This window comes from Protopterus annectens, chromosome 6.part0 (assembly GCF_019279795.1).
Source record: "Protopterus annectens isolate FY-2018-M chromosome 6.part0, PAN1.0, whole genome shotgun sequence".
In the NCBI taxonomy this organism is placed as follows: Eukaryota; Metazoa; Chordata; order Ceratodontiformes; family Protopteridae; genus Protopterus; species Protopterus annectens.
In genome coordinates, this window is record NC_056737.1 from 1,108,468,490 (window position 1) to 1,108,482,229 (window position 13,740).

At 42.6% G+C, this 13,740-nt stretch overlaps 1 protein-coding gene across 1 annotated transcript in view; it reads right to left on the reverse strand.

Moving 5' to 3' along the window:
* The window catches only part of LOC122803951 (ectonucleoside triphosphate diphosphohydrolase 5-like), a 759,259-nt gene that overhangs the window by 601,666 nt on the left and 143,853 nt on the right, over window positions 1-13,740 (reverse strand). The window lies entirely within an intron of this gene.

Sequence of the window (13,740 nt, forward strand, 5' to 3'; positions counted from 1 at the left end):
GCAGCTACATCTCCATTTTGAGGAGAGGTAGGAGTAAAGCTGTGGTTTGAAATTATCTAAGTTTGACAATGTCCCAAGTGTGAAAGGGAGTGAATTCCATTTTTTGCCTAGGGAGAAGGAGAGGAGAAGTTGTCCAGCAGGTCGTTTTGGTTTATGGATGGAAATTAAGTTTTGATGTTCAGAACGTAGAGTTCTATTAGGAGTATGGGGGGAAGAATGTTTGTCAGAGCAGGGCATTTGGTTGGACATAAAATGAGTCTATGAGCGGTGGTAAGTTGGAGACAGTCAAGGCAATTAGTGAGTTCTAGCCAATTCAGAGATTGAAGGGAGGCACAGTGATGAGTAAAGTAGGTTTGGAGGCAAATTTAGAAATCTTATTGCAACAGATTTCAAGTTTGGAGGTGAGGGAAGAGTTAAAGTTGGTTAGAAGAGGAACTCCAAAAGTATGTCTAATAGAAGAGAAGAGAAGAGGAAATAGTTATTCCTATATAGTATACCTAGTTTTTGGTGGGTTTTCTTTATGTTTTGCTGTATGTGGATATCGAACTTTAGTTGTTCATCTATAGTCGCACCAAGAAGTTTAGCAGAGGGAACAACTTCAATAGGAGAGTTGTTTTGGTTAAGGACTTGGAAGGAAGATTTATCATAGGAGAAGGATTTGGAAGGGGGGAATAGGAGAATTTTAGATTTATTTGCATTTAGTGAGAGGTGATTTTGGTGCATCCATAATTCGGTAGTAGAGAAGGCTGTTTGAGTTTTAGTTAGAAGATCATGGAGGTTAGAGACAGAGCAGATGAGAGTAGTGTAATCAGCATACGGAATGACTTTAGCAACTGGAATGGCAGACTGAAAATTGTTGATAAAAAAATTGAACAGCATGGGTCCGAGGATGGACCCTTGTGGCACTCCTGTGGGAGTGGAAATGAAAGGAGAGATGCTTTCTTTCCATTTCACAGCCTGAGATCTGTTAGAAAGATAACTTAAAAACCACGACAGAGTGTTTGGGGAGATGTTTAAGTTACACAGATGACTAAGAAGATGCTTATGGGAAATGGTGTCAAAAACTTTAGAGAGATCAAGGAGAACAGTAGATACAAGATTACCAGAATCCCGGGCTTGGCTGGCAGTTTCTAAGAAGGAGAGAAGAGCTGTTATGGTACTATTGTCCAGGTCGGAAGCCATGTTGGGTTGGAGTTAGAAGTTGGTGTTGGGTGAGAAAAGGTACAAGTTGGAGATGAATGCATTTTTCTAGGATTTTAAAGATTGGTGAGAGAAGAGCTATAGGGCAGAAGTTAGAGAAGTTTGTGTCTTTGCCTCCCTTGTGGAGGGGAAGGGTGTAGGCTGAACGCCAAAGTTTGGGGACATAAGATTCCTTTATGGATCTATTGATGAGGATACTGATAGGGAGTGCTATACCATCAGCAGCAGCTTTGAGAAAGGTAGATGGGATATTGTCTGGAGTATTAGAACAGGGTTTAAGCTTGGATAGGAGATTTTTTATGAGGTTAGTTGAGACTGATTTAAGCTAAAAAATAGGAGAGGAGTTATTAGGGAACTGAGATGAGAGAGAAGACTGGTGAGGTGGGTTACTATTTGGGAAGGTCTTGGTTAAGTCAGATATTAACTGGATGAAAAAGGAGTTGAATTGAGAGGCTAGTTCAAGGTCAGATTTGCTTGGGTCAGGGCAAGGACTGTTTTTGGAGCCCAAGTTGAGAAGAGAGCTAATGGACTTCCAGAAAAGCTTAGGGTTTTTGGAATGGTTAGACTGGAGCTTAGTATAGTAGGATTTTTTATCATTGATGATTTGCTTTTTTGCAAGGTTACGCAGCTGTGCGTATAGGAGATGGGTTTTTGGGAGTTTATTTTTATGAAAAATCTTCCAGGCTTTATCTCTTTGAAGCATGGTTAATTTAGTTTCTTTAGATAGCCATGGGGCACTATTCCTTTTTATTCTTTTGTTTCTTAGGGGGGCTAGGAAGTTTAGAGTTTCTGGCAGCTGGGAAGGGTTTGAATTTAGTATTTGTTTAGAAAGTTGGGAAAAAGGGGAAATTATTGAAGTTTAAATTATTTGTTTAGAATGTTGGCAAAGGATTTGGGAAGGTCCAAAGTAGGTGCCAAAAGGAAATTAGGTGGTTGAATAACTGAATTGTTGGGGTTTTTGGTTTGGCTTGATGGAAGGTATTGGTAAGTTAAAGATTTATTGGGGGTTAGCTTAATTTTTCCAAAATTTTTTATGCTGGATGATAAGTTCAAGAAAGTACGTTTGTATACCTTTAAAGGGGAGAGTTTTGCAAAATCAGAATAAATGGGTTTTGGGCAAGGGGCCTAGTCCCCCTTAAAGTCTTGGCACGGGTTTTTGGTTTTTTTTGAATAGTGGACAGATATAAGAACACCTTTTCTTAGCCTGCCCCAGAGCAAGGGCCCCCGGAAAGGGAAAGGATTTTTAATTAATTATTAGCCAAAGTTTAATAAAAATCTTTGGAAGCCTCCCCCAAAAAAAAAATGGTTGTTTGGGGGGTGTTAGCCTACCCCAAAGGGGAAAGAGAAATTTTCTCCTGGCTTACTCTTCCAAAACAATTAAGAGGCAAGGACAATAAAATTAGATTTAAATGGTCAAACAGCTCATAATCAGAAGGGTTGTCAGCAGCCTCCTGGGAAAATTTTTCTTGTCTTGGGGAAAAAATCGGAGTTACAAAACGGGCCCTGCCTGCCCAGGTTCTTGCCCCCGTGCAGGCCAAAGGAACTCCCCAAAAAGCTTAAATTATAAATCAATTTTATAAACCAAAAACATTTGGGCAACCCCAAAAAACCCTGAAGGGAAAAGTCATTTTTTTGAAAATGTAAATGTCCAAAAGGAAGGGGAATTATGTAAGCACTGAACCCTAAAATTTTTGGGGGTTTTCCAAACTGAAGGAGGTTTAAACTGAGTAAACTGGGGGAACCCCCAAACTAGCCAGGGGGATCAAAACTGGTTACAGAATTGGAAATCCAGGGCCAAAACCTTTTCTGTTCAATAAAAAGGCAGGGGAGTTTTTGGAAGGGTTTGAAACCCCCCTGGGTTAAAAATTTGGTTAATTTAAAAAGTGTAATAGCTGGGCCCTTAAGAAAACCCAACCTTAGGAAAATTTCAAAAGGAAAACAAAACTGTATCATGGCCTTCCACGGGGAAAAAGCGGAAAAGTGGTTTTTGATCTACTGATAACAAAAATTTCTATTTGAAAGGTTTTTCTCCAAAAAAAAAAGTGCCTAAGGATTCAAGGAATTACAGCCCCCCTTTTTTTTGAGGATTTGGGGAAAGAAAGGGAAAGGGGATGATTTAAAAGAAATTGGTAATTTGGGGTAATATTTTAAAAAAACCCCCTTTAAGTGAAAAGGGCTGCTGGAAGAGGCCTAAACTTTCAGTGAGGAATGGAAGGAAAGCGTTTCAGGAAAAATTGGGAAATTTTTAGGAGCTGGTTAAAGAGCAATGTTTAATTTTTTAAGTTTAAAATCCCCGGTGGTAATTGGGTTTTTCCTTGGTAGCTAATTCTTTCCCTCTGAGGAATGTGAAAGTGGGTAAATAAAGGAGGGCGGTTTTAATTCGCAGAAAAGGGAGGGATGATTTTTGGAAAAAATTTAAACTGTTCAAATACTTGTTTTTGTAATTCCTGAGCAATTGTTTTTAGGGTTCCTTCCCATTCAAAAAAACGCTTATTTTTGATAGCTTTCAAATAATGGCCTCTCCTCCAAAATGCCCCTCCCCCCTTTAATGGGGGCGGTTTGTTAAAATTTTCCATGCCTAAATTAGTGTTTTACTGCCCTTTTAAATTGGCCTTTCTGGTTGCAGAAACTTTTAAACAACCGGGGGGGGTGTTCCCCCCTCCGTGGTCCCCTTCCTTCCCCGTTGGGCTTTTGTTTCTCCCGGCCTGTCTTCTTTCAAACCTTTTGGGGAAGGGGGCAATTTTGGGTTTTCTAAAAGTCCATTCTTCCCTATAAAGGTCACTTCCCCCTTTTAAAGGCCTTCAAATTTCAAATTTTTTCCTTGGGGCAAAGTCTATTTCCCCCCCATTTTATTTTTGTAAAACCCGGACTAGTGAAAAAATAGGTTCCAAGTTAAAAAAAATGTTTTAATGGCAGCCCCCATAACCAGAAATCCCAGCCCTTAGCCAAAAAGTTTTGGTAAAAAAGTAAAACTTTCTCACAAAAGCTGATACTCAAATGGCATTTTCCACAGGGAACCATGGCAAGAAAAATGTAAGATTTGTTGTAAAATTCTTACTGACTATCACTAAAGATATAACAGTGGACAAGAATTTTTCTCCACAAAAAAAAAAAAAAGTGACATGGAAGGTATTCCCCAATGGAGCACTTATCAGCCCAGCCTTGATTAAGCACTAGAGATCATTGATCATCCACAGCCCACAGGGAAGAGTGCACTTTTGAAGTCAAGAAAGTTGTGAAGTTGTGGTGCTCTACTCACTTCACTTTATGCTACCCACCTTTAGCTGTACAATAGCTAGGGCATGTGGAAATGCCTCAAAGCGGTACAGTAGCTACGGCATGTGGAAGGTGCCCCAAAGCGGTACAGTAGCTACGGCACGTGGAAGGTGCCCTAAAGCTGTACAGTCGCTAAGCCATGTGGAAGGTGCCTGTAGATCATTGTGTGTAATGTTCCTATTGAGCCACTGTAGCTAGACAGCATGTGCATACAAGTACTGAGCATGTGAGAACAGTGCTATATTGTACAGTCAGACAGAGTGAATGCAGTCATGAATGGAGATGCACATGCGAGTGTGTTTGAAGTAGTGTGTGAATCTGTTAGCTTAAATATACTTGTTTCCGTTACAGTTCCTGACAATGTTTATATACAGTAAATATCTTGAACCCATACACTGCTTTATAGTCTCTTTTGAATGCATGAGACAAGTGACATGGTGTCAGAAGTCATCATCATAATCATCAGCCCCCTTTTTCCCATTTTTCTACATAGGGTCAAGGTATCGTATTAACATTCGCCAAGTCTCTCAATTCAGTGCCACACTCTTGCCTTCTTCAGCACTCATGCCTGACTGTTGCAGATCTTCTTTCACACAATCCATCCACCTCTTTGCTGCATGTTCTTGCTTCCTCTTACCTTCTTCCTGTCTGTCCCAAATCTTCCTCACCAGATTGTCTTCTGCTTTTCTGCACGTGCCCAAACCACTGTAATCTGTTCTCTTTCATCTTTTCTGCAATTGGAGCTACTTAGGCTTCTGCTCTTATGTCCTCATTTCTTCGCCTATCTCACAGTGTACACCCTATCACCTTTCTCAGGCACTTCATTTCAATCACCTCTAGCTTCAACTGTTCTGATTTTACTGCCCAGGTTTCTGTACCATACAGTAGTACTGGTCATACCACTGTCTTGTACACCTTACTTTTCAGCTTCTTTGGCATTCTTTTGTCATAGACTACACCTGATACTTTATGCCAGTTGGCTGCAGCCCCACTAATTCTAGCTTTGACCTCTTCATTCAGACTACCCTTCTCCTCAACTACTCCTCCCAGATACTTGAAACGGTTTACCTGTTCCACTAGTTTTCCTTCTATCTCTTTTCTCAGCTTCTTCTGATTTCCCCAATTTGCTGCCATTACCACCGTCTTATCTGTGCTTAGTTTCATCCCATGCGCCTTCAGATTTGCATTCCACTCTCCTATCCTTAGCTGAAGTTCTAGCTCAGAGTCTGCCTGTTCTGCCACACTGTCTGCATTCAACAGCTTTTTGTTCCATCCCCCCAACCTGTTTGCTAATGTAGTCCATCACCAGTATGAACAGCAGTGGGCTCAGAGCTGAACCCTGATGTACACCCACAGCCAGTGGGAACCCCTCTGTGAGGTCGAACACTGTTCGTACTTGAGTCATTGGGTCCTTGTACATAGCCTACACTAATTCTACCAATGGTTCTGGGACTTCAAACCACCACAGTACTGGCCAGATCAGCTTTCTTGGGACCTTGTCATATGCTTTCTCCAAGTCTAGAAATGCTCACTTGGACTCTCTCCTCATCTCTAGCTTCTTCTCAAGTATTTGTCTCAATGCAAACATCGGGTCAATTGTGCCGCATCCTGATCTGAATCCAAACTGCTCATCTCCCATCTTGCATTTGGGTCAATATTATAACATCGAAGTGTCAAAACGAAAGCTGAAAACCCTGAAGACTGAGAACAGTGATTTTTTTTTCCCTGGGAAAAAAATTGCTGTTCCAGTAGAAAACATGAAACACATAAACACGACAAACTATTTCTAATGTGGGGGGCTTCGCCCCCCACCCCTACTTAAATATACCAACTCCGAGAGTGCACCACAGTGGAGGAAATAATGAAGCCGTGGAAACGGCCCACCAAATTATTTCCCTGGGAAAGAATTTGCTGTTCTGCGGCTTCGATATTGTCAGTCTTCGAGCTTTCCAGCTCGATGTTATAACATTCGAAGTTTTGACACTTCGATGTTATGACATAGACCCCTTACATTCTACTGTTTATCAATCACCCTCTCCAGAACTTTCATGCAATGTGATAGGAGTTTGATGCTTCTGCACTGCCCAAAGTTGTGGATGCCCCCTTTGTTCTTGTACACTGGCACGAGTATGCTTATTCTCCAGTCATCTGGGATATGCCTTTCTCTACACGATGCCATTAGTACCCTCAGGAGCCATTTCTCCCCTATTTCACCCAGCATCTTTATCATGTCTGCTGCGACTTCATCTGACCCTGCTACTTTCCCCGACTTCATCTTCCTTAGTACTGTTCTCATTTCTTCTAGGGTGGGCTCCTCTTCTTCTCTCATCGTAGGCTGTTTCTGGGGCAGTACAGCTTCTGTGGGGTTTTCTCCATTCAGAAGCTGCTGGAAATACTTCTTCCATCTGCCTTTGATGCCCTCTGGGCTGGTGAGTAGGTTGTTGCTGACATCCCTTATGAAGGGTGTCTATCTTCTTTATCTTTCTGTCTTTGCTTTGCAACCTGATATAGTTTGTTTGTGCCCCTTATTGAGTCACTCTCCAGAAGTTGGTAGAGTGCCTCCAATGCCCTATTCTTTCCTATTGCAACTTCTTTCTTAGGTTCTTTGTTAGCCAACCAGTAGTCGTTCCTAGCCTGGTCAGTCTTTTCTGTCTCCCACTTCTTCCTGCACTCCTTTTTTCTTTTGAGGACTTTCTAGACTTCTGCATTCCACCACCAGCTTTCCTTATGTACCTTATTTCCATACCTGGCTCGGCCACATATCCTTTCTGTAGTCCCAACACATGCTGTTTTTAGGTGCTGCCATTCTTCAACTCCATCTATTTCCTCCTCCTCTTGGGGTGCTAGACCCTTGAGTAATTCCTTGAACTGTTGTACTTTCTCTCCAGTCAACTGCCAGGTCTTCAGCCTGGTCTTTGTTGACCTTGGAACCTTCTCTGACCACTGCTTGCAGCTGATTGTGGCAACTAGTGGTTTATGCTGTGGGCTAACCGTTTCACTGGGGATGACTTTGCAATCATGGATTCTGCCCCAGTGCCTTTTTCTTACTAGGAGAAAGTCTACCTGAGTTGCATGTTGACTACTCTTGTATGTGATCTTGTGACTGTCTCTCTTTCTGAGTAAACCAAAAACGAACCAGCACAAGGGAGAAACGTACCTACATTTTACTTAATTGTGGCAATATCTGGAAATTGCATACTACAAACCGGTTTCGGCTATATATCCAGCCTTCCTCAGTGCAATAAAAAAAAATCTAAATAGCACATCCTGGTTATTCATTATATATCCAAGACTATGAAAACAATATATACACATACATTTCAAAAGTAAAAAATATGAAATAAATATGTATGTATACCTTTTAACCTGAAAAAAATCAATCCATTAATTTAAACAAAAATTCAAAAAATCCATAAAGTCATAAGCTGACACCAAATAACTAAATTGTTTCATTTAAACCAGGTTTGAATAGAGCTCCTAACCTGGTAATCCATGAGGATTCCATATTATTTAATCTGTCATGTCAGCCTGCTTTAGGGTTTCTATGCGTATCAATTTTATCAATAATGGTGAATTTAAATTGTGCGCTTTGGTGAATTATGGTATGTTTATATAGGGCATTAGGGATTTTATGATTTCTAATGGCGCTGAGGTGTTCACTTATCCGATGTCTAAGTGGTCTTGAAGTTTGGCCTACATAAAATGAAAAACATGTACACGTGGCCAAATAGATCACCCAATCAGTACTGCAGTTACCAAAAGTTTTTATCTGGTATACCCTAGAGGTATTACAACTAGTAAATTCTTTGGTCTTAAAGATATGTCTGCATGCACTGCAATGACCACAAGGAAAGCAGCCTATCAATGGATCACCAAATAGGGTTGTCTGAATGGGTGTGGACGGATTATGTTTAAAGGTATACATACATATTTATTTCATATTTTTTACTTTTGAAATGTATGTGTATATATTGTTTTCAAAGTGTATATACCTTTAATAGTCTTGGCTATATAAGGAATAACCAGGATGTGCTATTTAGATTTTTTTATTGCACTGAGGAAGGCTGGATATATAGCCAAAACCGGTTTGTAGTATGCAATTTCCAGATATTACCACAATTAAATAAAATGTAGGTACTTTTCTCCCTTGCGCTGGTTCGTTTTTGGTTTACTTGGATGTTCTTGGTTTGAACCATGCACTTGTTCCACCTTGCGTGTAATTGGTTTGTTCCTGACTGTCTCTTTTCTGAACCATGTGTTACAGAAGTCTAGAATGGGTTCTTCTTTATTCCTGTTGCCCCACCCATGTGGACCCAGGCAGTCCTCATATCTTGTTCTGTTTGTCCCAATATGTGCATTCAAGTCATCCATTATCAACACCAATTCATGTTGTCCTGCTTTATCTAATAGGTCCAGCAACTGCTGTCTGAATGCACTCTTTTCCTCACTATCACAACCCTGCTGTGGGGCATGGGCTGAGATTATGAACACTGCGCTATCATTACACTGGAGTCTGACTGCCATGAGTCTGTCATTAATTCTGATGATATCCCTTACTGCCTTCTGAAGCCTCTCTCTCAGCACAATTCCTACACCATTTCTAGCCTGCCGTCCACCTGAGTAGTAGACTTTGGATCCCAAGCCAAGTGGCTTTGCTGCACTGCATTTCCATCTCATCTCCTGGATACACAGGATGTCGTGTCCAGTCTCCTCTGTATCATCATGTCATCCACTTCCAAGCTGCGTCCTGTCAGTGAACCTACATTAAGCATAGCAATTCTCAGTTCGTGTTTGGCAGGTTGGTTGGTTTTACGTCCAGCTTTTGCTCAACAGAGCTATCCCAGGTAACCCAGGCTGGGGAACTAGACACCGGCCAGCCAGTAGCTTATTGACTCAGGACTGCTGGGCTTTATGGCACAAGTGGCATGTCTAAAATGACATGGTGCCAGCAACTGGAGTGAACTTGCAAACAGCTCAAAGGTATTTAAATTCATCAGTCACTGAATGCTTTGCCAAGCATCCAAAACGTTCTAAATAATTACAAAGATAAACAAAATGTCTGAAATTGTGACATATTGATTCAAAATAAACACAAAAGTGTTTGAAATAAATTCCGAAATGTTTAAGATGTATAAAAGGGCTAAAACGACCACATTTTTTTGCAATTTATTACTTTTTCGCATTAATTAAAGCTATTCAAAGTGTCTGGCGTTTCTGGAATGTTCACAGCATTTGCAGTGTTAAAATAAAGCCTTTTCAAAGAGATTGTTGTGCATTTCAGCATACTTACAAGTACCTGGTCTATGCTTATGTTGTTATAATGGCAGAGAGATTTTGCAGACCTGAACTGCTTGTGTATGAGAGTACTATTGCTGAGAAATGGAGAGTGTTTGAGCAAGAATATGATATTTTCATACAAACTGCTTTTTCTGATAAAGACACACATACAAAGGCATTCAAACTTATTAATTTATCAGGCTCAAAAGCCACTGAGAGGGAAAATACAGTTGTGTACCCTTACCATAAATATAGATGCTCGAGTGTATTCACTGTTGCAGCCATCAGACTTGGGTTATCTGCCTGCAGGTTGCCCTCAGTCGGCCCAAATACCAGAGACTTAGTATTTCTGCGTCAGATGCCATCTCTCCAGGACTGATATCAAGGGTATAAAAACAGGCAGCCGACGCCAAGACATCAGTTTTTCTTGCCCCAAATGTCAGGAGCCCCCAAATAGGAAGCTAAGTTATAGTGGGGAAAAGACCACCAGTAAAAAGTAAATACCAATAACAATTCTCCTGAAAGGGGTGAGTAATAGGCATAGGGAAAGAGGGAGAGTGAGAGAGAGAGAAAAAACCAGGGGGCTGGAGGGAGGTAAACCAGGACTGCAACAGTGAATACACTCAAACATCTACATTTATGGTAAGTGTACACAACTGTGCTATGTTCTTCGTGTTTCACTGTTGCAGTCATCACACTTGGGTGGATTCCCAAAGCTGAAGAAGGGTGGAGGCAGTCAAGAAGAGTTAGGGCTGGCTAGTATGCCTTGCAGTACTGCTGTTGCAAAACCTGCCCTGGATTTGGAAAAGATAGGCAGGTGATCATGCTTGGTGAAGGTGTGTACAGAGCTCCAGTAGCAGCTTCCAGGATGTCCCTGGTAGGGACTCCTCTGAGAAATGCTGTAGAGGTAGACATTGCCCTAGTGGAATGTGTTCTGACCCCTTGAGGGGTTGGTTTCCATGGTGATTGTAGCAGAAATGGATGCAGTGTGCTATCCATTTGGAAATTGTTTGTTTTAAAATGGCCTTGCCCTCTGCCCCTGTTGCAAAGCTGACTAGCAACTGGTCAGATTTTCTGAAGGGCTTAGTCCTATCAAGGTAGAATCTGAGCTGTCTGTGCACATCCAAGGAGTGCAGGATCCTTTCCCCTTTATGTTGGGGATTAGGGAAGAAACTAGGAAAATGGATGGATTGGTTGAGAGCCACACTGGACACCCCTTTAGGCGTAAAGGAAGGGTTAGTCCTGAGGGAAACCCTGTCGGCATGGAAAATAATGAAGGGTTCCACAGCCATGAGTGCTTGTAGCTCAGACACTCTTCTAGCTGAAATGATGGCCAGAAACAGGGCTGTTTTCCAAGAAAGGAATTTTAACTCTGCTGATGCTGCAGGTTCAAAGGGGGGAAGCGCGAGCTTTTCCAGTACAAAGTTAAGGTCCCCAGCAGGGGTGGGTGCTCTCCTTGGCGGTCTCAAGTTGTTTGCCCCTCTCAGGAACTGTTTGATAAGAGGGTGTGAGAAGAGAGGTGGCTCAGTTTTGAAATGAGCAGAAATGGCTGAGGCATGCATCTTTATGGAGGAGGAGGACAGGCCTTTGTGGAGTACATCTGCTAAGTAATCCAGGATTAGAGGCAGACAGGGCATTGTTGTGTCCTCTCCTTTAGACTTGAATCCAGGAGCAGAACCTTTTCCACTTATCAGTGTAGGATTTTCTTGTACTGGGTCTTCTGGCCTTGAGAATGACATCCAACACCTGCTTGCTTAGGGTTGCGGGGGGGGGGGGGATTCAAGGAATAAGCCAGGCTGCAAGATTTAAGGTTTGCTATTGAGGATGCAAAATCTGTCCCTCCTGCTGAGAGAGCAGGGTAGGGTTCTGGTGTAGCTGCCAGGGTGGCACCGGTGACAGGCTGCACAGGAGTGGGTTCCAGTGCTGGCATGGTCAGTCTGGGGCATTCAGACTTGTCCTTGGTTTGTCCTGTCTTATCTTGAGTAATACTCTTTGAGCAGAGGGGGAAAGGCATAGATTGAGAGATTGACCCACTGAAAACATAGGGCATCCACTTTCCAGGCCCTGCTGTGAGGATTTCTGGTGCAGAATTTGCTGAGCTGGTGGATGAAAGGGGATGCAAACAGATCCACCTCTGGGGTCCACCATTTCTGAATCAGAAGGTTGAAGGTGCTGGGCTCCAATTGCCACTCGTGTGGGTCTAGTAGATTTCTGCTTAGGTCATCTGCCAGTGAGTTTTGTTTATCTGGCAGGAATTGAGCTTGCAGATGGACTTTGATGTCCAAGGCCATGCCCCACAGGGCCATGGCTAACCCGCAGAGTGGGTATGAGTGGGCCCCCCCCTGCTTGTTGATGTACCACATAACTGTGGTATTGTCTGTTTTTATTAGCAGTTGTCTTGGAAGCAGTAGGGATCTGAAAGGTGTCAGGGCGTTCTGCACAGCTAGCATCTCTTTTTGGTTGATGTGCAGATGAATTTGACTTGGGCTCCAGTGGCTCTGAATACATTTGCTGTCCATGTGTGCTCCCCAGACACAGTCTGATGCATCTGTGGTTAGGGTCTGGGCGGCGTGGGTTGTGTAAAGGGCAGTCCCTTGCTGTGGTTGCATGCTTCTGCCCACCAAAGGAACTCTGTCCTTAGACAGGGTATGATAGGAATGACTGTTTCCATGTCCTGAGAATGTTGGCACCAAAGACTTTTTAAGTACCATTGAAGTTTCCTCATATGCAGTCTTGCATATGGAATTAGCAATATACATGAGGCTATGAACCCTAGGGCCTGCAGTATTTTTCTTGTGGATAGCTAGGTTCTGGTGGCCATTTGTTTGAAGTAGGCTGTCAGATAGACTTGCTTTTCTGAAGTGAGGAATGCCATTTGGGATGTTGTGTCCAAGCTTGCTCCCAGGAATACAATCTTTTGACTGGGTACCAGATTTATTTTCGTTGATGGTGTACCCCAAAGAAGTCAGAAGGTTTGTCACAAATGTCAGGTGCTGCAACAGCAATTCCAAACTGTCCGCTTGAATCAGGCAGTCATCCAAGTATGGGTAAATTTGGATATTTCTCTGCCTGCAGTATGCAATGGCTGTAGCCAGGCATTTTGTGAATACTCTGGGTGCAGTAGATAAGCCAAAGGGAAGTGCAGAGAACTGATAATGCATAGATCCTGCCCTGAAATGTAGATACATCCTGGATGACTCCCTTACGGGGATGTGCAGATAGGCTTCTTTTAAGTCTAAGGTGATTAACAAGGCATCCTTGGCTAGCATAGGAAGAAGCTGTTGCAGGGTAAGGATTTTGAATTTTGGTACCACCAGGAAGATGTTGAGGATAGAAAGATCCAGGATTGGGCACCAAGAGCCCTCTTTCCTGGCTACCAGAAAGAGTCTGGAGTAGAATCCTTGACCCCTCTCTGTTCTACTGGAATCGGCTGAATAGCTCTGATGTTGAGTAGGGAAAGTACTTAGCTGTGAGCCTCTGCCCACTGGTTTGGAGGAAGAACTGGAAATCCGCTTGGGGTTGGCAGCGAGTGGAAATAAAATATGTACCCCTGGGATACAATGTTGAGGACCCATCAGTCCTGTGTGATGGACATCCAGTTTCTTGCATGAAGGACGAGTTTTCCTCTTAGGGGCACAAGCAATTTGGCAGGGCTGGGGTGTGGAGCAAAGAAGTCATTGTGAGTTTTTTCCGTAAGGAGGTGGCTTACCACTCCCTGATTTAGGGGTGGGGGCACTCCATTGCTTAGATCTCTGCATACCCTAAGACTGTAGTCTGGGTGGTCTGTTACCCCTGGGTCTGGTTTGAGAAGGAAAGGACCAGTGTTTGGAAGGGCAATGCCTACTGAACTTAGGGGTTTGCACTTGTAAGAATTCTTTAGCAGTCTGCATAAACTTAGCTGTTTCTTCCACCTTTTTGAGAACCTCTTCTGCTCTGGTGCCAAACAAACTGTCCTTGTTTAGAGGAGTGTCTAGTAACTTAGATTTG